Source organism: Cavia porcellus, unplaced genomic scaffold (genome assembly GCF_034190915.1).
Source record: "Cavia porcellus strain 051 isolate PalLab524CR breed Dunkin Hartley unplaced genomic scaffold, mCavPor4.1 scaffold_31, whole genome shotgun sequence".
NCBI lineage: Eukaryota > Metazoa > Chordata > Mammalia > Rodentia > Caviidae > Cavia > Cavia porcellus.
The window spans coordinates 28,648,227-28,673,658 of record NW_026947514.1 but is presented as its reverse complement, the minus strand read 5'-3'; the positions used below and the strand labels follow the sequence as shown (position 1 = coordinate 28,673,658).

General features: G+C 36.8%; 1 protein-coding gene and 1 pseudogene across 32 annotated transcripts in view; both read right to left on the bottom strand.

Moving 5' to 3' along the window:
- Positions 1-25,432, bottom strand: part of Numb (NUMB endocytic adaptor protein) — a 196,452-nt gene that overhangs the window by 98,748 nt on the left and 72,272 nt on the right. For 18 of the 32 annotated variants that reach the window (XM_063241371.1, XM_063241383.1, XM_063241385.1 and 15 more), the window contains one exon: positions 22,435-22,561. The exons of the other annotated variants lie outside the window; for them this stretch is intronic. The gene's annotated coding sequence lies outside the window, so the exon portion shown is untranslated. The remainder of the gene's footprint in view (positions 1-22,434; positions 22,562-25,432) is intronic. 32 annotated transcript variants of the gene reach the window in all.
- LOC134474236 (transcription initiation factor TFIID subunit 11-like) lies at positions 8,987-22,267 on the bottom strand (annotated as a pseudogene).

Sequence of the window (25,432 nt, the reverse complement as noted above, 5' to 3'; positions counted from 1 at the left end):
AACAAGCAGTCGTGAGTTCAATCCTTGGTACCAGAAAAAAAAAAAAAGAAAGAAAGAAAGAATACTGATTCTGAAAAAAATCAACGAAAGAACTTCTGGAACCAATAAATGATTATAACACTGTTGCAGAATACAAAGTTAATACACAAAAATCAATCACCTTCCTATATACCAGCAATGAACAAGTAGAATTTGAAGTTAAAAAACAGTACCATTTATATTACATTCCTCCCAAATGAAATACTTTGGTATAAAGTATAATCAAAATATCTACAAAGAAAAACTACAGCCCTCTGATAAATGAAATCAAAGAACTAAGTAAGTAGAGAGACACCCTATGTTCGTTAACAGGAAAACTCAATGCCAATTTTTCCCAATTTGATGTATACATTCAACACAATCCTGCCAAAATTCCAGAAATTGTTTTTATGGATGCTGACTAATTCTGAAGTTTAAGTGAACAAGCAAAAGACCCAGTACAACTGAATATTGACCAAGAACAAAGTTAGAAGGCTGACACAACTTCAAGACCTTCTGTTGTCTCAGTCAGCAGTCAAGATAGTATGTCTGATATGGACAAAAGAATAAACAAATGGATTAGTAGACTACAAAAATAGTAGTCTGATCTATGCTAAAAGAGTAAAACCTAGAAAATGGAGCAAAGACAAGTTGAAAGGGTTTGGGCCCAGACAGGACTCTGTAGCCAGGAAAGCCTCAACCGGAAGCAGGAAGCCCCTATCTCCCCTGCCCCTAAGAAGTTACCTGTGACGCCATCTTCCCGCCCCTGGAAATTTACCTCTGGCACCAAATCTAGGACCAATGGGCTACTACCTGTGCATCCCTGATGCCCCCTTAGGTTCACCCCAAAACGAGGCTACTTATGTGCCTCACTCCAGGTGTTCCATGGAGAGATCACAGACCCAGGGGTGGAGATGGCGCGCCCTGAGGGATCGGGGGTGTCCCTCCCCACATTCTCAAAATAAAGGTCATTTATATTTCATACTTGTTATCTTTTCAGCCGCCGCCGGTCCTCCCCCTACAGTTCTATCACAAGTCATTTTCAAAAATGTTGCTGAAACAACTGCCCACCCACATTAAAAAAAACCAAAAAGTTTAGATATAGACCTTAAACCGTTAGGATAAGAGACCTAAATTTAAAGTGTGAAAATATATATATAAAAAAAGATAAAATAGAATATTTAGATGATTTGGGGTATAGCAATGATTTTTTAAAATCAACACTGAAGGCACAATTAATACTGAGATAATTACTAAGTTGGACCTTAGGCTATTGTATATAATTGGGTCTATTGTATAAAATCAGTCAAAGCAGCAGCAGTCCATCAAGATCAGCATAGCTCAAGCCAAAATGGCAGGTTACTGAAAGGGTTTTGGCCCAGATAGGACACTGTAGCCAGGAAAGCCACAACCGGAAGCAGGAAGCCCCAATCTCGCCCGCCCCTAGGAAGTTACCTGTGACGCCATCTTCCCGCCCCTGGAAATTTACGTATGGCGCCAAACCTAGGACCAATGGGCTACCTGTGTATCCCTAATGCCCGCCTTAGGTTCCACCCCAAACCAGGCTACTTACAGGCCCCCACGCCACGTGTCCACCGGAGAGATCGCGGTGGGGGTGCCGGTCATCTCTCTCCGTGTTCTCAGAATAAAGGCCGCTTTTTATTTTATATTTCTCATCTTTTGTTAATATTTTTCATCTTTTGGAAATAACCCTAGCAGTTACCAATTACAAAATCATTATTTAAGCTACTAAGCTTTTTAAGCAGCAAAAACTGATACAGAACATATAGATGTGTAAGTTGATAAGTTAGTAGGAGTGTACACTGGAAAGTGGTTATCAAGCAAGAGTTTATTTTGATCCTCCAAGGACACTGGCTGCTTTAGTTTGGATTTTGAACACTACCCTCCCCCACAAAAGCCCAGGCATTAAGACTTGTTCTACGTTTTTTATTTTGGGAGTGGTGGTGGTGTTGGAAGTCTCACAAATCTAGGCAAATGTTCTACTATTGAGCTACGTCTTTAGCCTGAGGGCTGAAAAATTTAAGAGGCCGGCCTAGTGAGAGCTCTTCCAATCCCTAGGGGCATGCCTTTGAAGGGGAGGGGACTCCAGCCCTTTCTTTTTCCTTTTTGTTTCCTAACCTTGAGGTGAGCAGTTCTGACATGCCCTTCAACCATGTACTGCCTTGCTATAGGTCCACAGCAACTGGGTCAATGAATTACGGACTAAAAGCTGGAAAACTCTGTGCCAAAATTGACTTTCTTTTTATAAGTTAATTGTCTCAGTTATTTGTTATAGTAACAGAAACCTTACTAACACACTGGAGGTTTTTTTTTTTTTTTACTATTCTGATAGGGTGGGTTTCTAGTTAATAGAGATGTCTAATAAGGATTGATAACATCCTTTAAAGTCAATACTCCAAAACGATTATCTGGTCCAACTTGTCAACAATGCCAAGACTGAAAAATCCCAAAGTAAAGTACGATACAGTAGAACAGCCTTTACAATGGTCCTATACAAAAGAAATTTTACACATTGATGAAAATGTTTTATATTTGTGTTGTGCAATATAGTGGGTACTAAATTAAAGAGCACTTGAAATGTTGCTAGTTTGAGGAATCAGTATTAATTTTAATTTTAATTAATTTATATCACCATGTATGGCTAATGGCTTCTATCTTCAAAGGGACAGCTCTAAAATGCAGATACTAGTGTGATGAGTGGTAAAAAAATTAGGTGATCAGAATCAATGAGTTAAGGTCTACCTTTACTTGCTACAAATAAGTATTCCAACCATTTGCTGTTTTAATATCTGTAATTTCTTAGGTACATAATAATGATGAAACAACTAAAAATGTGTTTTGTTTTTGTAGTAACTGGAAACTGAACTTAGATCCGCATATACTAGGTACTGAGCTACAGTCCCAACCCTGAACTGAAAGGTTTTTACAAAGTAAACTTAATGCTAACTAGCCACCTTAACTAGTGGGGGCATTTCTAGATTATTATCATAAAAGTCCTAGAAATTTATGGTTTTGGGTTTTTTTTTTTTTTTTTTTTTTTTGTCTTTTTCTTTTTTTACCAGTACTGGGGATTGAACCCACGACTGCCTGTTTGCAAGGCAGGCGCTTATGCTGCTGAGCTAAATCCCCAGCCCTGGTTTTGGTTTTTTAAAGTCTACATTTTAGAGACCTTCAAACTGCACCAACTGAACATCTCTTAATTGAACTGATTGCAGGTAATTAAATATTCACTTTCTGTATTACTTAATCCCTTGCAGCAGTTGTATCCTTTCTACTTTTCTCTACCCCTAAAACAATCCAATGCTGTTACAATTCTACAGACTTATTTTTTAACTTGTCAGCATTAAGTAGGTCAGTTTTCTGCTCTATTGGGTGTTTTGGCAATAGGTTTGCTTACTGGAATACAGTGGCTACTCTGCCTAGTAAGCACATACCACAAAGAAAAACGATTTTGAATAACTCCCCTTAGGCTGCCTGATTGTTGAAAGAAAATTCTTGGTTTTAATGGCATAGTACCTGGAAATTTGGGCAGAAAAACAAAATACAACAAAAATAAAATTCTAATTCAAAATTGTTCTACACAATGAAGTCTAAAGAAGTTCACAAGTTATCTGGCAACCCATGAGAATTTTACTGAGAATTTGATAAAGAGCCAGTTCTAATGATTGTGCTCGTAGGGAGACAAGAGAAAGATAAAAGACTACCACCTGTTTTGTTAACAATTCTAGTAGGAGAAAACTGTCCAGTAAAAATTAAATTTGGGAAAACTACTTCCTAACAAAATATAACTTCCTTATAAGGAAATTTTTTTAAAAACCAGAAGTAACTTAAACTTTCAATGGTTGCATTATACCAGAAATCTAATTTAGTGGAAGTTTATTAGATAAATTATACAGAATTCAGTTTTTTAAAATTCATTGTTTTCTATTGTAGGTCTGTCTGATAACTCATTTTTATATTTTTAATAATTTTTAAATCAAACAAAATATTTCGTGGCTAAAAAACAGCTAACTTACTTATTTTACATCATGTGTAAAGTTTCTATACAGGCAAGATTAATATCCCCTATTTTTTAAAGCAGTAGTTCAAATGAAAGAAAAGTTGAAACAACCATATTTTCCAGAAAATTCAAAGAATTGTGACAAATCCTAGATTTGAATGTGAATCTTACCAGCCACATTATGACTGGTAAGATCCATAACTAGCATGATTATAGAACACAATCTCATTAGGAATAAATTATATGAAAAAACTGTATGATGATTAGTATACCCTACTATAAAATATATGGACATTTACTGCATCATTCTACATTCACCATTAGAAGCAAACTTTACAGAAATATAAAAAATTAAAGATACACTATAAATTACAGAAAAAAGTCAGAGATTCACTTTCATCTTTACTTAAGAACTAAAATTAATACACTGCTAGTTTTTTTTTTTATTTTCTTAAGGAAAAGTTTTTCCTCATCCAAGAAGCTAAGTACTATCCTTTCCAACTGCCGGATACTAAAAATAGGAAAAAAAAAGTTAAATGAGTAAAAAAAATCTTACATCTAAATGTCAAAATGTGTAACTGCTACATCCGTAAAGAAAAAAATTCCCATCATCTTGACCAATTAACAAGTTCTCAACTCTTGGTTTTCTTTTAAGTGTGCTTACTTCTTGACAAAATGTCAAAGCATTTGAATATAGCAAGTCACTAAGAAAAAGATCATTTTAAAGATCAACAAAATCACCAAGAGATATGATTTTTTTCATTTATAATAAAACACTTCACTATACGAAGGGAGCTAACTTGCTACATGGTTCACATACCTTCTTATCCTTTGGTTCAATTGTAATACAGTTCCCAGAACTTAGTTTTAGTCTGCAAAGTACTGACATGACCAGGAAACCCTTGTGAACCTTGGAATCATTCTGGAGCTAGTACTCTAATGGTAGACTGTAAGAGACTGAAATCTACACAAGGGGAGGGTACAAAATCAACCCCCTTCTTACAGTCAAAATCACCTCAAGAGACTGTCTTTAGAGATGAAAATTTCAAGTCACTTCTTAAAATGAGGCCATGTTTATCTTCTGATTTCCACTGGCATTCCAATGTATGACTTTAAGCCATACCAAAGACACATGGGTTATGTGTAATTAGTGTGTTTCAGAACTTTCAACAATAGCAACAACACGCGTGCCATAGGTTTGCCACTACTAATCTATAATAGGCTAGTATGCCAAAAGACCATTAGAAATGTAACCTACATTTTATCTACTTATCACCAAAACTGAGAATATGTACATGACCCCAAAATTCAAGAATAGCCCACATAACAAAACATGTAAAGATCATTTTCAAAAAAGGGAGGGAGGGCTTAGATAAAGTCAGATGATAAAAGAAGGAACATAAATCCATACAGAAATATTTGGTTCAACATTCTATTTCTTGGAACTGTACTAACAGCATGATACAATTTTATACAAAATCAACCATAGCATCATTTTAACACTAAAAATTGCAGGCTTAAAAATTTTAAAAATGGGGCTAGTTGAATATATTATGGGACATCTAAACCATGAAATACAATGTAACTTCTAAAATTCTAAGGTGTTAAGAATGTCCTTCTTATACAGACAGAGAGAGAGAGAGAGAGAGAGAGAGAGAGAGAGAGAGAAACACAATAAGTTGGGATGGTAGAGCACTGGATTTAATTCTCAAATCCTCAAACCATCAAAAAAACCGAAACAAAAACACAAGAGTTTTTTATAACTGGGGTAGAGAACAAATGTAGTTTGAAGAAAACATTCTAAAATCATCATTGCTTTGATTTACTTCTAAAAACATTTATAGTAAAATTTCATCAAACATGAAAGAATAAAATTTTGTGTCTATCAAAGGAATTTCTAAAGTTATCTACTCAAACATCAAAGATGCCAGCCTTCTTTGAAGCCTTCCCCAATCCTCCAAAGTCATATGTTCTCCTCACTGTTCAAGTCACTCTTTTAGATATCATTGTCACAGGAGATACTACCCTACTGTATTTTTTTTATTTAAAAAAAAAAGATTAAAAGAGGACATAACAAAACAGGTCAGAACAGAACAATTTAAGCAACATAGTGTTTCACCACAAGACAACCCAACATAACAGTAGCTACATAGTGTCTCATTCCTTGAAATATCTGAGTATACCTTCATACACTATAGTATCAAACATAACAAGCAGTATAAAACCATTCAAGAGAATGAAAGTATTACAGGGTATTCAGAACCAACTAACAGAAAACAAATAATGGTTACTATATTATTTCCTTGTCCATAAAAATTTTTGTTTATACTATCACATATAATAAAATCCAATAAGACACAACATGATAAAACCGATGGAGACAGAAGAACAAAAGCTTGGTAGGACTTCAAAACAAGATGATATTAAATCAGCACTAGCTATTATAATGTTTTGTTTTCTTCAAAATAGCTGTTCATACCATCACAGACTATAAAATCAAACAACCCAGAATATAACCATTCCAACTAATAAATGAGAACATTATAAGGCTTCAAAGCAATATAATGGGGAATCATGATTACCACATACTTTTATGTATTCTTACCATTTCTTACACGAGGGAGACTATTCGGTATTGATACATGTGAGTTTGATTTATTTCACTTATGAGTATGGTCTCAAGCGGTGTCCATTTATTTATAAATATCTCAATATGATCATTCTTTATAGCTGAGTAGTACTCCATTGTATTAAAATACCACATCTTTTTTATCCATTCCTCAGTTGATGGACACTTAGGTCGTTTCCAAGATCTGGCTATTACAAATTGTGCTGCTATAAACATAGGTATACAAATATCACTGTGGTATGATGTTTTCAGTTCTTCTGGGAATATGCCTAGAGGTGGAATAGCTGGGTCAAAGGGGACTTCCAATCCCAGCTCTTTGAGGTATCTCCAGACTGACCTCCACAGTGATTCACCAGTCTACATTCCCACCAACAGTGCAGTAGTGTTCCTTTTTCCCCCACAGCCTCTCCAGCATTAGTTGTTGGTAGTTTTCTTGATCCTGGCCATTCTTTCAGGAGTGAGATGGAATCTCAGTGTGGTTTATTTTGCCACAATGAGTAATGATGATGAACCTTTTTTCATGTATTTATTTGCCATTTTTATTTCTTCACCTGAGAACTGTGCATTCATCTCAGATACCCATTTTTGGACTGGATTTTTGAATTGTATGTTTTCTTTATAAGACTGAGTTCCTTGAGACAAAAACTAAAATGTAACATTTTTATTTTTACTTTTTTTTTTTTTTTTTTGGTCTTTTTCCTTTTTATCGGTACCGGGGATCGAACTCACGACTGCCTGCTTCCAAGGCAGGCGTTTATGCCACTGAGCTAAATCCCCATCCCTTTCTTTTTACTTTTGATACTTAAAACAGCTTCGAGCACATAGTAGGCTCTCAAAATGTTTGTTGACTATATACATTTAAGCTTTACTTCTCTGCTTATTAGATTTACTACATAGTACAATTTTTTAAATCTCAGATTTTATTTTCAGCACCAAGGGAAATATAAAACCGAGTATTTTACAGGACTGAAAAATTAAACTATGTACTACTATTTGGACTGGTATATTAATAGCACTCAAAAACTACTTCACGTTCCTTTTCTCTTGATGATAGTACATCATTAAAAATTAGAGAAACACTTGAGAGCTGAAATTGAAATACTTGTACGAACAATAAATCAGTAGAAATTTAGATGCTTAAAAAATTCCTTTTCAACTATGCTTGTCAAAGAAACATTAAAACTACTAATTATAAGTGAAGATTCTTTCTGTCTTCTATTTTAGATAGCTGAGAACATTTTTTTAAGCTTTTTTTTTTTTTGATACCCGCAATCAAACTCACAACCTTGCACTTGCCAGGTAGGCACTGTGCTGCTGAGCTGTATTACCACCAGAGAACATTTTTAAAATCCATTCATCTATCAAAGGACACAGGTTGAATCTGTCCTTACTATGAATAAATAATGATTTATACATAAAAATATATATAAATAAAATTTTAAGACAGGGTCTCACTTCATAGTTCAGGCTAGCCTTCCACCCACTATGTAGCCCAGGCTGGTCTCAAACTCGCAGCAATCCTCCTGTCTTAGCTTCCTGAGTGCTGGGATTATAGCCATGCATCCCACGCCTGGCTAACAAATCTTACTATATTTTAAAGTGGTATTTCAGAATGATGATACACACCAGAGTAAGGAATGAATTTTTCTAGCCATCACAAGAATTAATAAGGTATACTCACACATGATAGATGGGTACTGAAGAGTAATTGCTTTAATACTAGGGACTGAACTCAGATGTCTTATGCATTTCTAGGTAGGTGTTCTGCCACTGAGGTGTATTCCTCAACCCTGTATCTCTTTTAAAAATGTAAGTAACATAAAAAAATACAGTTGATCATGCAGGTGAACTGAGTTCTAGGATAGCTAGAAGAATACAGCCTTTTTAGAATTTTGCAATAGGCACCTGAAGACTTTAAAATGAACATGTATCTAGGAATTTGTCACACAACAATCAGATCATTTAGATAAATCTGGTTCAAGGACCAAACTGAAACCACTGTTTTATACATATGGTAGATTTTTATGATGTCATTTGTTGTAGTCAGGGGTTGCAAGGAGAACAATTACATACAGGACACATAATTTATAGTATCACTTTATGACAGTCACCCAGAGTCAAATACAACGAAGTGCATTCGGAAACCTGTCCATGCACTAAAGACTTAAGGAATTCAGCCAAGGACCTGGATTCCACAGCAATGTCCTGCATGAGTCCAGCTGAAGACACAGAGCCCATGATGATGTTCCCCACAAGTCCATCTGGAGGCCCAGAGCTGATGACAATGACTCACGTAAGTCTGTTTCATGGATCTGCATTAGAAAGGCCCAAAGATCAGTGGTGGAAGCTAGAAAGTCTATGCCAGCGGGGTGAAGGATCTGTGCTAGTAAGTTAAGGGTTTTGCACTAGAGCCAAGAAGTGACACTCAAAATAAGGACCACAGCTCCTCCAAAGTGAACCACAGCCATTCTCAGCAACAAGGTCCCAGACTTCTCCGATGATAACAGCTGAGTTCATATCAGGGAAGCCAGCATGACAAGCTCCTGCAGGAGAACTAACAATTCCAAACAACAACAATGCTGAGGAGAACCGACAACATTATTTTTCCTCTCTAGGTCTCCTTTTTATGCCAGCCACAGTCCTCAGGTGGGTGATCTACACATAGTACTATGCTCATTCAGTTCAGTTGGTGTTGAAGGTGAGCACCAGTTTTTAATCTACCACACCATTAAATATAAAATAGGTCTGTATTTATTGATATCATGTACAATATACATGTAGTAGTATACTGATAAACTGACTCAGGCAGGAATTCAGCAGGGAGAAGCAAGCCATGACGGTTAATATCAAGCTACCAAAAACTTGGGTTTACATAACCTTAATTGTTGACTTTTGTAAGCCAGCCCTAGCTAGTTCAAGCACACCACCAAGAAAAACATAAAAGGATATTAAGGAAAAATGGCAATAGTAGTTATCTTTGAGTAGAAGGATCATGTGGAATTAATTTTCTTTATTGTTTTCCATATTTTCTTAATTCCTTTATGAGTATTCTTACTTTTATAATAAAAGGTTACTCATATTTTGAAAAAGAAATCCTTTTAGATTAGGGTTCTTTACAGTTGAAGTTTAGAAACCTCTCTATCAAAGAGGACAGCTACATTTAAGCCCAGGTCCAAGTCTACTCTCATTTTATCCTTACATGCCAACCTAACCTTACCAATATGAAAAACAAAACAAAAGCATATTAGGGCTAATTGAGAAGTCTTTGAACTCTAGCCCTGGGACATCAAGGGCTAGAGATATCTTTTTATACAATGAGATGTTAATAACTGTCCTAGAATCTAGGCAGAAAATAGCCCAAGACAGCCTGCAACTGGCAATGAACCCAGTTTCACAAAAGCAGCATGAGTACAATCCCTTTAGCTTTTTGCCTAACCAAAATGTAGGCTTAATAATTTAAAGTGTTGCTAATGAAAGAAAAACCAAAATATACAAATGTCCTATAACAGAAGATTAAATAAACCACATACAGATTACATGGTAATACAGAAAAACATAGGGAAATGTTCATAAGTTATTATGAAGTGAAAAATTTGAGTCATTAAATTATAGATATGATTCAATTAATATACAAAGACTCATTTACATATATATATATATATATGAGGTTGTGTATATTTAAAGACCAGAAAAATGTCAACAGCAATATTCTGTTGGTGGGGAACTATAATCTTTTTATATTTACCTATTTTTATTTTTAAAATACAATAAATCTATATTACATGTATATCACTTTTAAGATGCAGGGGAAACTCAAATACTAACAAGTAAATAAAGAGATGCCAAGTTCATTCTCAGTGACAAAAACACAAATTAAAACAAAATGCTACTTTATATTGGCAAAGCTAAACAAATGGATTAGTACCACTAATGTTGATGCATATTCAGGGAAATGGGAACCTAATACACTGCTGGTGGGAGCTCAACCTGGGCTACCAGTCTGGAAAACAACCCGAATCACTTATGGAAATTCAGTAATGTATGTAGACCACAAGTCAACAATTCCTTTCTTGGGTGCATACTAGAGAAATTTTGTGCAAGTCAACAAGGTATGAATAAGGATGCTCATAGTAATATTTGCTGTTAGAAGCCTTCAAGGCAGCTGCAGTGTCATGGCTGCCTCAATATACTCAACTGATTCAAAATGTTTAAACAAAATGTTAAAATGGTCGTGGTCATTTTGACTTTGAGGAAGAGCCAGAAATTGCACAACGCCAGATCCTGTGAATGAGGTTGATGAAGATATACCGTAATCTTTTTAAAGCCTGCCTTTCCAATTGATGGCACTTGGCAGCAGCACTCAGAGATAAGAGGATTCCAAGTTTGAGTACAGCCTGGGCAATTTAGTGAGATCTGGTCTCAAAAAACAGAAAAAGGGATAGGGATGTAGCTCAGTGCAAAGTTTCTACCACAGAAGAAAAAGAAGCTGCAAAAAGAAATACAGTCATTAATGGTAACAGAAGCTGTTAAATGGCTGTCCAAAAAGTCATTCCCAAATCTTTCCTCCTTCTTCTTACTAGAGACCAAAGGATAAAAACTGCTAGAGGTGACCCATAACATCCAATTTTTACTCATACAACATTAGAACTGACTTGCTGGAAATAACAGGAAAATTCCTACTTGTAATGGACCTTTTTGCCTTTGTCTTTGAATAAAGCTGGATATACCTTCCCAGGGCATGAAGCAAATCACTAAATTGTAGGCCTTGACCGTGCTAAGCCACTAAAGCAACGTTTCTGCTACCTGCTTCTGCTATCCTGCCTCTATCTCACACTGCCTGCAGCCTAGCTAACTTTCTACCTCCCCCTAATCTTATCTTTGAGGACAGAGTGCCTGTAAAGCAGAAGTCTCTCTTCAAGTGGGCCAGCCACAATGGGATGTGTCCAAGATGATTGCCAGAGTGACATGACAGGCTCTATCTAACCCAGTGCTGGTGAACTTTTTGGAGCTTTTGATTATACAAACAGCCCACAGCAGCACATGCCGTAGCACCTCATTACAATTCATTTGCACATCAAACAACACACTCTTGAATACCCTAACAGCTAACAACTGCCATGTCAATCACGAAAAACAAAAACAGAAACAGAAAAGGATGCCCTAATTTCTGAAAAAAGACACAACTACTCTTTCCCTTATTAGCCTCTGTCCTTCATTTTTTTTACCCATATGTATAATGCCCCTGGCCCCCTAACAAGGAAAGTTAATTTGATAGTTTTACCTCCCACTCCTTCTATTCTTAGCTAAGAATAAAGTCTCCTTTGCTGATCAGTTGGTTCTCAGTCTTAAAAGTTGGTTCCACAATTCTGAGATGAAACAACGACCCAGTTTAAGGCCAAAAACTGGTAACACTTCCAGTCTTATATAAGAAAACTAACCTCTCTCTCTTTAAGCCTTCTAGTCAAGTTTTCAACTGCTTAAAGTTAGATGCAACCATTATGTTACCACCACATCAGAAATTATTACATTTAACAGTAACTTCCTAATAATTTAAAATGAAGTCACATACTAGTCTTAAATTAGTCTAACAAAGTTACAATCCCCCAATAAGGCCTATTCTAATGAGTGTTTAGGGTTACAGCCTATTGTCTCCCTAAAATCCTCATGGAGTCATAGGTGGGGCTTTACAGAGCTGATAGGATTGAGAACATACAAAACTGGGATTAAAGGGCCAGTGATTTAGTTAATAGCACAAGCACCTGCCTGGCAAGTATGAGGTAGTGAGTTCAATCCCTGGTACTAAAAGTAAATAAATAAAACTGGGTTTAAGCGAGTATGCAACTAAATTAGTCCACTGATTGGAATTAGCATAGTTCTGGATGTAACTAATAGATTTAATAAAGACAGAAGCCCCATCTTGGGTGTGGGTGGCACCACTCAAAAGGCTTCTACCCTGGATGGGAAACAGGGAAACGCAAGTTAGCCCATTTGCTTTCTGCCTGCCACATTATGAACTGTTTCTCCTCTGTCAAGGCCCTCTGTCATAACATTCTTCCTTGGAGCCAGCCAACAACAGACTGAAACTTCTACAAACCGTGAGCTGAAATAGACCTTTCTCTCCTCCTTTAACTCGTGGGTGTCAGATTTTTTGTCTCAGTATCAAGAAAAGTAACTAAGACAGCAAGTATGGGCAAATATAAAATTTACTGAATTATCAGTGGGAAATACATTCAATATTCTAGTCTGTCAAAATGCTTCATAATAAAATGAAATGCTTCATAATAAAAAGTTGACGTTGATGTTAATTTCCTAGTTTAGGTAATTATCCTATAGTGATCCATAATGTAACCATTGGAGTGAGCCAGATAAAGGGAATATAGGACTTTTCTGTTCTCTTTACAACTTCCTGTGCATCTAAAAATCATTTCAAAATATAGTTAATACAAAAACGTTGGGAATATCTGGGTGTGGTGGCACTGGCTGTAATCCCAAAGCTTGAGAAACAATGACAGGAGGACTGTGAGTTCAAGGCCAGCCTGGGAAATCTACTGAGACCCTGTTTCAAAACTAAACTAAAAGTAAATTAAATTAAACTAAACTATAGATTTTTTTTAATTGAGAAGACTTCTTGTTTGGTAAAATGGAATAAATACTTTGTTTTCTTCCACTAAACTATAAAACTGGGACAGATTGTATAAGTAACTATTTGAAGATTCTGAAAAGTAATTATCAAAGGTAGATCCAGGAAGAGACCCAGAATGTTGCATATCACCAAATAAGCTGTGAGTTTGCCACTTTTTCCCCATTAGTCTCTTCCAGCCTGAATTCAACCAAGCTAAAACCTAAGGAGAGGCATGGTACACAGAAAGAGAAACAGAACAATCTCTTTAGTTCTGGCTCAAGGTCCAAAAATGGAACTCCTAAAAGCTCAGAAAACTGTGGAAACTTGCTTCAGTTTTTTTTTTTTTTTTAACTGTTTCTCTCCACACTTTCACACCCCAGTTTCCAGTCATCTGTGCAGGGGGCAGCAGAACAGCAGGAGCATCTGGGGGAAATCTGAGGAGCAAACATTCTGAGAAAAGAACCTTCCTTTCTGTTCAATGGAGCCCTATTTCCACATGAGCAGGCCAACTCCCATTGTTTCTTGTTGGTTTTTATTTTTTCTTTGTCCACAGGAAAGGGATCCCATAATTTTTAATTATTGGTTTAACCTGCGAAGGTATGGCTGATACTAATTAACACACTAAATACTCTGAAGACAGAGAACAGGTAGCCTCTGCCAGTTCTGAAATGAGTATGGAGCAGAACCACATGTGGGACACATCTGAAAAGCACTCCAAAGCTCTGAAAACTTGAACCTCCCCCAGCCTTTCTCTAAACTCTGGGAAATTTCTTCCTACAGCACTGTCATCACTTTCTAGACTCAAAATTTGCAAGGTGTTCAACTCTTTATTCTCCTTTATTTCATTTTTATGTACCAAAAAATCAAGTAAACTGTAAGTTACTAGAGAAAGATATAGTTTTCTGATATGAATAAGTTTCTCTTAATAATTAATAGAGTCAAAACAACAGTTTTCAACTATGTTTTTCTATGAAACAAATTTGTAATAAATATTAACTGGTATTAACATACACAAATGGACTGTGATTTTTTTCCTAATGCTCTGAATGCTAAGCAAGCATTCACCTAAACTATATCACAGCTCTGAACATATTCAAATGGATGAGATACAATTTCTTCAAATATCAATATCAAAATACACTTGATCTTAATTTTTAACTCATGCCTCCCTCTATTTCTAATCTTGGTTTTAGTAAAGCTTAAGTAAGTTGAGAGTTCTCTAATTTACCTCTACCATAGTTAGAATTAGATTTTCTTGTGTTAATTCAATTTTAAAATTCAAAAGAGATTCAAAGAAATCAAAATCCTCACTATGCTATCTTATTCCAAGGGTTAAACTATCCAAAGTAGGGGAACAAGAAGCTCTGGGATTTCCTTACACTATGTTTAGAAAGGCCCGTAGGTTTACCTTTCCTGTAAACTTAGTTCTCTTGAGACTGAATTGTCAGATAATTTTCTCCCACAGCAAGATGAAACAGGAGCATCTCTGCAAAATATCTTTATGGATGACAGTGTGATTTTCTTGCAGTTAGAACTTATTTTCCTTGCCTGTTTCTGTTATCCTTAAGTCACTATCTAATATTAACATTTGCTGATTATTACACAATCTGTGCCATCAAGCACAAACACTCAATGCCACAAAGGTTTTAATATCAATCCTTTAATGCACTGCTGTCCAATTGGTAAAACTGTAACTTGGAGTTGGTATACTATCAAGCTCTCCTAGAAGCTAATTTTTTTTTTTTTTTTTTTTTTTTTGAGACAGGGTCTTGCTATGTAGTTCAGACTGACCTTGAACTCACTGTATCACTCAGGCTGGCAGCAAACTCACAGCAATCCTCCTGCCTCAGCCTCCAGAGTGCAGCGATTACAAGCATGCATACTACACCTGACTAGAAGCTAATATTTTTAAAAAACATTTTTTGAACCCTAGGATCAGGTTTAAAATCAAGATAAATTTGTTATCTCCACAAATTATCTTAAACCATCAAATAAGTATCATTATAAATAATCAAGCCTTAATATGCATAATTTCTAACTTTATGATATACTTTAATGAATTCTATAATATGAAATGTCATATGTGTCACAAGACAAGATCTCCTTAGCAAAATGCAGACAACAGTATAGCTCTATTAAAAATAATAAGCACTAAACAATATTCTCCTGGGCTGGAGATATAGTTCATTGGTAAAGTGACTGTTTAGTACACAAAATACCCTGGGTTTCCAGGGTCAATCTCCAAGGCAAAAAACAAAACAAAAAAACCAACAACAACAAATCCTACTCAATACTGTACTAGATGGGCCGGGGATTTAGCTCAGTGGTTTAAGTGCTTGTCTGCCAAGCATGAGGTTGTTAAGTTCAATCCCCAGTACCAAAAAAATAAAATTAAAAAAAAAAAAATTGTACTAGAAGTTCTAGCACCAGCAATTAAATAAGAAAGATAAAATAAACTGACACTGGAACAGAATAAAGCTATACTTATTCTCAGATGACATGATCCTACAGATAAAACATACATTCCCCACCCCCACCCCAATATACCTAGAGCTAAGAAATTAATGCAACAAAATTTGCAGGGCACAAGGTAAACATATAAAAACTAATTGTATTTTTTTTCCTGACACCTCACAGGAGATCAGCTGCATCAAAATGAAGCTGTGTATCTTCTCTGACACTTGCTGCCAGACACTTACTAAAGTGAACAATGAACACAAAGTTCAAACTTTCTATGTGATGCGTATGGCCACAGATGTTACTTCTGACACTCTGGATGAAGAATGGAGGTGTTATGTGGTCCAAATCAGTAGTGAAAACCACCAACAAAACTGCTCTATGAACAGGGTGTGCCTCCTACTGAGTAAGAGGCATTCCTGTCACAGACTCAGGAGAACTGGAGAGGGAAACCATGAATCTGTTCAGGGTTGTATTTCAAATGCTAATGTAAGTGTTGTCTATTTGGGTATTGTTTTTAAGGGAGAAAAGTAGCCAAATGTGATCACACATGACTAATCCCTGCATTCTGGGACACCAAGGCAGAAAGACTAGAAACTCAAGCTCCGTTTGGGCAACTCTTAGTGACTTAGCCAAACCCTGTCTCCAAAAAAAGAAAAAAGGAAAAGGGATGGGATACAGCTCAGTGCAAAGGTCCTGAGTTCCATCCCCAGTACCACAAAAAAGTCAACCAATCAATCGATTTTTAAAATAAAGAAACGATTTAGAAGGGCCAAGGATATTAACTTAATAGCAGAATGCTCCCAAGTTTGATTCCTCTGTATCACATGGGAAAAAAAAAAAGATAATAGAAGGTATTCTTAGTAGACTGATAATTCTGTGCCTCACAGTCTATAGCAAAAAAGAACAGAGGAATGGACAACTTTTTAATCTCTCTAATCACTGTTCAAAAAACCTTATGGAAGGTAAGAAACCTAGGATCAAAGGGGCAAGATTCAGCATCTTGTTACTTGACATAACCTACAACACAAATACTGTTGTATTGCTCTGAAGAAATAGTACATTAAGAAAAATAAGAAGCTACAAAATATCATAATATCTAAACTTTTGGTCATAAGAATGAAGGAAGCCAAAGAAAAAAATGCCAGAAACAGGTTGCCAAGAGATACAAGCTATCCTCCCTGAGAGCTAATTCTGAGTGTACTGAAAAATAAGAATTTTTAAGAATAAGATCAGACATTTAAAAACTGTGCCTATAACCAAGGAATAAAAATTCTGCAAAAATTAATATCAGTTACAGTATTATGCAAAAGACAAAATACTTAAGGACAAAGTTAACCATGGAAGCACAACAATTATATAGTGAAAACTTATAAAAGATTGATTAAAAAAACTAAGGAACCTAAATAAAGCAAAGATACCGACTGCATGCCTTAAAATAGTGATATTACTCAAAGTGATCTCTAGCTATTTATCTATTTATCTGTGTGTGTGTGTGTATATCTTTGGGGGAGTACTGAAGATGAAACTCACGACCTAGCACTTGCCAGGCAGGCTATTATGCCACTAATTTATGCCACTAAGCTAAATCCCCGGCTCAAAGTGATCTATAGATTCACTGTAGTCTTAGCACAATTCCAATGAATTTTTTTTGTTTTTGCTTTTTTTTTTTTGTTTTTGCTGAAGTGAAAAGCCAATTTAAAATTCATATGAAATGTGAAAGGGTTCCAAACAACCTTAAAATGGAATAGTTGGAAGACTTTCATTTACTTATTTCAAAACTTATACTACAAAGCAACAAAAATCAAAATTATGATACTAGCATAAGGACATACACACCAATGGAATAGAACTGGGAAAAACACACACACATATAGTCAACTGGCTTTCATAAGAATACTAAGATCTTTCTATAGGGAAAAGAATATTCCTTATCAACAAGTAGAATTGGCACCTGATTATCCACTTTTACATCATATGAAAAAATTAATCTAATTTCACCACATACAAGAACTAACTCAAAATGGATCAGGAACCTAAATTTTAAGAGAAAATACAAGGCAAAAGTTTTTTGACATTGGTTTTGAGGAGATCCCTTTAATATAACACCAGAACAACAGACAACAAAAGCGAAAACATAAATACCACTACCTAAAAATTTAAAACTATATTTAAAGAACACTCAAGAGGGTACAAAATACAACCTATAAAATAGGAAGAAATATGTATAAATCTTATATCTGAAAAAAGTTAATATCAGAATATATAAAGAACTCCTATTACTCAATAACAGGACAAATAACAATTTAAAAACAGGCAATGGATTTGAATAGATATTTCTCCAAAAATGATATGCAAACAGCCAACAAGCTCATGAGTAGATGCTCAACTTCACCAATCATGAGAGAATGCGAACCAAAACTACAACGCAATGACAGCTCTTACACATTAGGATGGCCGCTATTAAAAGAAAAAACAGGAGGCACTGTAGGTATAGCTTGGTGGCAGAGTACACGCTTAGCATACATGGGGCCCCAGGTTCAATACTCAGCTCCGAAAACATTAAAAAAAAAAAAACAGAAAATAACAAGTGTTGCTGAGGATGTAGAGAATGAAAACCCTTGTGCACTGATATGAATATAGAATGGTGCACTGAGGTCGGGGGTTTAGCTGAGTGGCACAAGTGCCTGCCTGGCAAAAGCAAGGTCATGAGTTCGATCCCAGGTACCAAAATAAATATAAATAAAATAAAATAATATGGTGCAATCACTATGGCAAACAGTATGTCAGTTCTTCAGGTTGAAAACAGCCTGGCACCCTGGTTTACACCTGCAGTCTTAAGCTATTCAGGAGGCTGAGGCAACAGAATCACAAGTGAAAGACCATCCTGGAAACTTAGCAAGACCTTACCTAAAAAAAATAAAGAGACCTGGGGATACAGCTCAGTATTCCCTGGGTTTCAATCCCCAGTACTATGGAGGAAAAAAACTGAAAACAGAATAACCAGATATTCCAACATACTTCTAGTGATATGTCCAAAAGAACTAAAAGCAGTAACTCATATACAGTATTTTACAGCAGCATTATTCAAAACAGCCAAAAGGTAAAAGAAGCCCAAGTGTCCAATAAAGAATAAACAAAATCTGGTATATACACACAATGGAATATCAACTTTAAAAAGGAAGAGGGGAGAGGAAAGAAGGAAAGAGAAGAAAACAGTTTTCCCAAGTACTATCCTTTTTGAACTAAAAAATATGATTTCACAGAAAGCACATCATCCATAATTGAGAGCAAGTGTTTGATCCTCTCTGTTGTCACAACAGTTCATTCAGTTATTTTTCTACTGTAGAGTGACTACCTACCTCCCTTTAAGTGGGAAAATAATGTGGCACCAACTCAGTAGAATAAGCCTCACTGACTTAAATCACTTATTAATAAGAAAGTAGACAGCAAGAATTTTCTGGGTCTAAGAGATTAGATGCTTTCTACAGCCTATTTCCCAGCTATTGTGAATGGATGTACAGTCCCAGCTAATCATAAAAAATTATACTCTTACTAGAAATTGAATACTAGCTATATTCAAACCTTTTACAGCATTTATATAAATGATAAATGTGATCAATAAAACAACAAATATTCTACAATTGTACAAGTTTTCTTGTTTTAGTGAAAATTTTTTAATTTTCCACAAGTTTAGCAGGTAAGATTATACAATTCTTAAAAAGATTATATAGTTTTTCCTGAAAGACACAGCGGGACCAGCATAGTGGGGCACACCCAGCATCCCAGCACTTGGAAGGCTGAGGGCAGATGGATCACCTCAAATTCAACGTTAGCCTACACTACAAACAAAAAAAAAAGGAAGAGGAGAAAGGAGGAAGAGGAGGAGAAAGAGGAGCAAGAGCAGAAGAAGGAAGAGAAGGAGAAGAAGGAGGAGAAGAAAGGAGAAGAGGGAGGAGGAGGACAAGGAAGAGAAGTAGGACGAGGAGGAGCTAGTGGTGGAGGACATGGAGAAAGAGGTGGAGGAGGAGGAGGTGGTGGAGGAGGAAGAGGAGGAGAAAGGATGAGGTGGAAGAGGAGAAAGAAGGACGGAGAGGAGGGAAAAGGAAAAAGAGGAATAAGAAGAGGAAGAGGGAGATGAAGAGAAAGAAAAAGAAACAAAGACAGACAAACCAAACAATGGCCAGCAAGTTTCTCAAATTTTTATTGGAAAACAATTTCCAAAATAAACCTCAAATTATTAAAGCAAGGAGAAAAAGGTAGACTTAAAATAACTAGTATATCCTAAAAAAAAAAAAAACCTCAAGCAACAATTCTTAACTTGTTTATAAACTTTTATCTGTTTTTGATTACTGCAATATACTGTGTTGTTGACACAAAATAGAACTCAAAATCAATTTCTTTTGAATTTAAAATTATTTTTTATTTTTATTTTACAAAAAAAGTCAAAGCTAGTTTTATTTGAACACCAAAAAAGAATGAAATTCTCCCCATTCCAACTAACTAAACACAAAATGATTACAAGTTGGAAAAGTCTGATGATCAGTTACCAAAATCCACAGGAGAATCTTAAATGTTAGCACTACATGTAGTGCTAACAGTAGTGCTGTTAGCACCACAAGTCAAAAGTTTCTCTTGGTTTCATCTACTTAAAACCAGAATGCAAGAAACAACCTAAGTCTTGGGGCTTTAGCCTTCACTGTGAAAGTTCTCTTGCAAAGATTTTCTCTCTGAGCCCCTATCCAGAAGATGCTGAAGATCTAGGTCCCTTTCTTCTTGCAACTAGCCAGAGACAGCTGAGTATGGCCTATGAGGTCCTAAACTTTAGTCAAGGCAAGTGTGAAATAGGCTGCACGGCTTCTAAGCATTAAAACCATCATGGAATGCCTAGAAGGCTGTGACGCTGGAGCACTAGTGCAGAAAGTCACGGAACAGAGAATCCAGAACCAGAATTCCTTTTGTCAGTAGCATGCTTTAAGGGGCTTCAGCTACACAGCGAATTTTTTGTGCTTCAAGTTGGGGATTTGCCCCTTTGACTTCAGCCTTCAAAGAGCCTCCCTCATATGTTGTAGCAGTGGCGTTTCTCCCCACTTTTCACATACAGCCAGTGCTGCTTCCACCACCTCCAAAACGAAACCTTGGATATACTGGATTGGGCAATGACGACATTGTGGGACACAGAGGCGCTGGTGATGGGCTAGATGAGCCTTTTAATGGCTGCTTTAGGAAAAGCTGACCAATGATACATTTCATAGCAGTTTAGCAGCTCCTCTGAAAAAGAAGGATTTGCAACTTCTGAAAATCATCTTCATCTACTTTCTGCTTTTCTTTTCTTGGGTCCCTATGTTCAATTTTTTGGCTGCATGACTAAGTAACGATGTGCCTTCCCTTTCACTTGGTTCTAACTCTGAGACATTTTGACTCTTGAGCTTGCCTTCCTCTGCTGTGGCTTCTTTCAAGTTCACATTCCAGCCACCATCAGTTTTCCCCAGGACTGCATCTGTGTCTGCATCCCTGGTACCACAGGAGCAGAAGTCATCTCATCTGACTACCCTGTCTTTCCACCTTTGTTGGTGGGTAGCTCTCAGGCACTGTCCATTATAACATTTTATTTTAAAAATCATATGTACTACACAAGAAGACAAATTCATTTTTGAACTTGTATACCATAATTGCTTGCAAATATTCTTTTCATATATTTGTAGCAGTGGCGTTTATATAAAATATACACAATTTTAAAATTCTTTATCTTAAAAGTAATACAAACTATGACATTATATTTTCCAAAGATGCCTGGCTACAGTAGATTCCATCTCATATTTGATGTGGATGTTTCTTACTTCAAGTGATAGGAGCTTACCTAAACCTGGACAAGCATTCATAACTACTTCAACCAATAGGACAAAGTAACATCATGTGACTTTCAGAGCTAATTCCAATATGCTATGCACCTTTGTCTTCCTTTATTAGAATGCTGTCTTGGCACCCAGCCACCATGCTGTGAAGAAGCCAAGCAGCCACAAGGAGAGATGTCTTGTAGGTGTTCTGGCCAGCAGCCCAGGCTGAGGTCCTGCCAACAGCCAGAATTAACCACCAGAAATGTGAGTGAAAGAGCCTTCAAATGATTCCAATTCCCAGCCACTGAGTCATCCCCATCTTTCCAGCCACTCCATCTTATGCCACATGTCAACAGAGAGTTCTCACCAAGAGCCTTGACCAAACTGAACACACACAAGCAGAGTACATTATTTTTTTTATTTATTTATTTTAGTTAGGTTATCCCTCTGTAGTTAGGCTGGTTTGGAACTTCCTATGTAACCTTCACTGGCCTTGAACTCCACTTTTTGATTCTCCCTCCTGCCTCAGTCTCCTGAGTGCTGGAATTACAGGTATTCATCTGGCAATGATTTTATTTTAAGCCACTGAATTTGGAATAGTTTGTTATAAAATAATAATACAACTGCCTAACTACATAAGTTCACAACTACAACTTGGACATGTACAAAAAGAAAAAAAAATTACTTACATTTTGACACATATTTTATATCAAGAAAATGCTCTGCACCACTCAAGACTGCAAATGATTTATCGAGATGAAACATTAGATTTTTTAAAGATAGTCAACTATTTTTTATTCAAGTAAAAACATGAAAAACTACTTTTCATATCCTCATCTCCTTCACTTACCTATCCTAAGTGCAGCGTCTGGGGATTGCTGGCCCAACAATTTTCCAGTCTACAGATATGAATCAAGATCTTGGTTTGCAACAGCAGTTCTGCTGACACTCTGGAAGTAGCTGCTTAATTCCCAAATCTGAAATTTTCAAGAAAACGAAATCCTAAATATAAACACTTCCTTTCAATTTCAAACACTTGTAATTCTGCTTCTATAACTGAATGGGGATTGATGGTATCTGTTAAGGTACACAGAAGTAAAGGCACAGGCTTCATTAAAAATGGAGTTGGAGCGACACAGCACCTGCCTAGCAAGTTCAAGGCCATGAGCTCAGCCCCCAGTACAAAAAAAAAAAAATAGAGTTGGACAAGTGGATTCAGGTCCCAGCTACACAAGTTCTTTCATTCTTAATCCAATCATGTGGCAAAGGTTGAAGGCACAGAATCAAAATTTTGAACTGAGAGTCAGAAGACCAAGTTCAAATTCAATTATATTTCTGCCTTGCTATGAACTCAGATGAGCTCAGTTTTATCATCTATAAAAGCAAAGGATTTAATTAGATAGTGTTTCCTGAAATCCAATCCCTATACAGGTGCCAACCAGAACAAAATAATACGTATAAAGTTACCAACTGTGCTTACTATGAGGCTGTCCCTTCTACTTGAGGTCACAATTGCCCTTTAATGAGATGTAAGAGGTTTTTTAATAGTGTCAAAATAAGATTATATAAGTAACCTGAATTCTTAAGATTCTAATGTCTATCTGACCTACATGAGCTCTAAAATTCCTTCTAACATTCCACACTGTTCAACTAATATTTATTAGGTACCTAATACATGACAGGGGCTAGTAGCTGGAGGTTGTAGGAATAAAACTAGTCCTTGTGGTAAAAAGCAAAAATAAAAACCTCCCTATCAAAAGGAAAACAGACACATAAACCTCCAATATAATATGTTAGGCCTCATCTTAGAGACTATGAAACCTACAAAACTTATGACACATGGGAAGAATGGTGGCATGACTTAAAATGTAGTAGGAGCCTAAGGGCATAGCTCGGTGGTACAGCACTAGTAGGTGTGAGGTGCTGGGTTTGCTCCTTAGTGCCTCAAAAACATAAAATTTTAATAGGATTTTGGAGCTAGTTTTGTAGTTGCACGAGTTATCTAACCTCTTTGAATCCTAATTCCTTATCTGCAAAACAATAGTGATTGCAGATACTGTATCACAGAGTTATGGTAAACTGACAAGATGCTACAAATACAAGGACAGTCCCTCAAGAAATCAATTTAAACTTCTCATAGAAGACAAATAAAAAATTTATCATTTCACATAGCAGTCAGTACTCTCCTAGCACTGAGGCAGGAGGATCATGATTCCAAGTCAGCCTGGGTTACACAGCAAGTTCAAAGCCAGCCTGGGCTATATAATGAGACCCTGTCTCAAATGAATTTTACCATATATCAGGCACAGTGGCATGCGCCTATAGTCCTAGCTAATCAGGAGGTCGAAGCAGAAGACTTGTGCCCAGGAGGTCAAGGCCAGTCTGGACAACACAGTGAGACCTCAAGTCTAAAATAGTCAAACAATTTTACCATTTTAATAAGAAGCTAGTACAAGGGAGTGTTAATAAAAAATACTTATTTAAAACATTGTAAAACTCAGGAGTGCCTTTCTTCACTAGCTTCTATAGAGTGTAAGGTCAGAATTAAACTTGGTCCATTTTATATTCCTAGCCTCTATTTAATGACTAATAAATTACATGTATCAATTGTTTATTTAAAAGGACTGAAAAATAATGAATGGCTTCTCCATTTTATAGTAAAGTTATAGTATCTAAAAGTGAAAACTATTAGGGTATTTATTCAAAACTAAATTTTAGTGTGTATTTTAAGTAGTTGTACGTATATTAGAATCTGAATTTGCATATACCTATTTTAAAAAGCCAAAAAATTCACCACAGTTAATGCAGCAGTACTACTCCTGAATATAACTAGCAGAACTAACAGTTTCTGCAGTTATTTGCCAAAATCTCTTCTAAGCATTCTCTGTAGATTATCTCATTTAATCCTGGCAACGTCAGCTCGGAAGAACATGGTGGATAGATAGCAGCAGCCTCTGAGGCTCTCTTGAGAAACCGCACTTGAAATCCAGGAATTGTGCAGGGCAGGAAGTCATAGGCAAGGGGGGATATTCTTTGCTGACCCAGGAACGAACTAAATTAAGAGAAACCAACTAGAAACGCAATCCCAGTGATACAGCAGGAACAGATAAGGTCTCAGCACAGAAGCTGGACCTCGCACCACTGGAAACTGCTATCTGAATTTCCTGCAGCCCTTGTTGTGTCCCGGTAGGCACAGCAGGGAGAGAGGCGCGAAAACTCAGAGAGTGGGAAGCGGTGAATGGAGTTGGGAGCGGGGCTGGCCGGGTGACCTGCATCGACCTGTGGTGAGAGAGCGGATCCGGACCCTTCCATAGAGAAGGAGGCTTCAGTGGAGGGCATACTTGGACCGGGCAGACTTCCTGGAAGGAGATGCTGTAGTGACTTCAGTCACATATCCCCCTCTCAAGCGGGATTGGTGGGGAGTGCCTGGCTTGCAGACACTGCTGGCTGAGATCCAGTAGGCTGGCCCAACCCAGGTACCAGTGCCTGGAGGTACACCCTAGAGGTGAAGCCTTCGGTAGGTTGACCTGGAGGGATGGCCCGGCATAGTCTCCCTGGTGCACTGCGGTAGGCAGGAACACCCAGGCAGCGCCATTCAAACAGACTGTGGCCGACAGGGAAGGAAGCTGGGCCTCCTATATACGCTTATATATAAGGAACAAAGAATATGGGAAGAGGGAGCAACAAGAAAGGGTCCTTGGCCCCCAATCCTGAGAAACATGCAATAGCAGACACGGCACCAACAGACATAAAGCGCTATCTCCAGAGCCTCATAGACGAGTTCAGGAATGAAGTTACTAATGACCTGAAGCAAGACATAAGCAGAATAGTTAACAGAAATGCTAAGC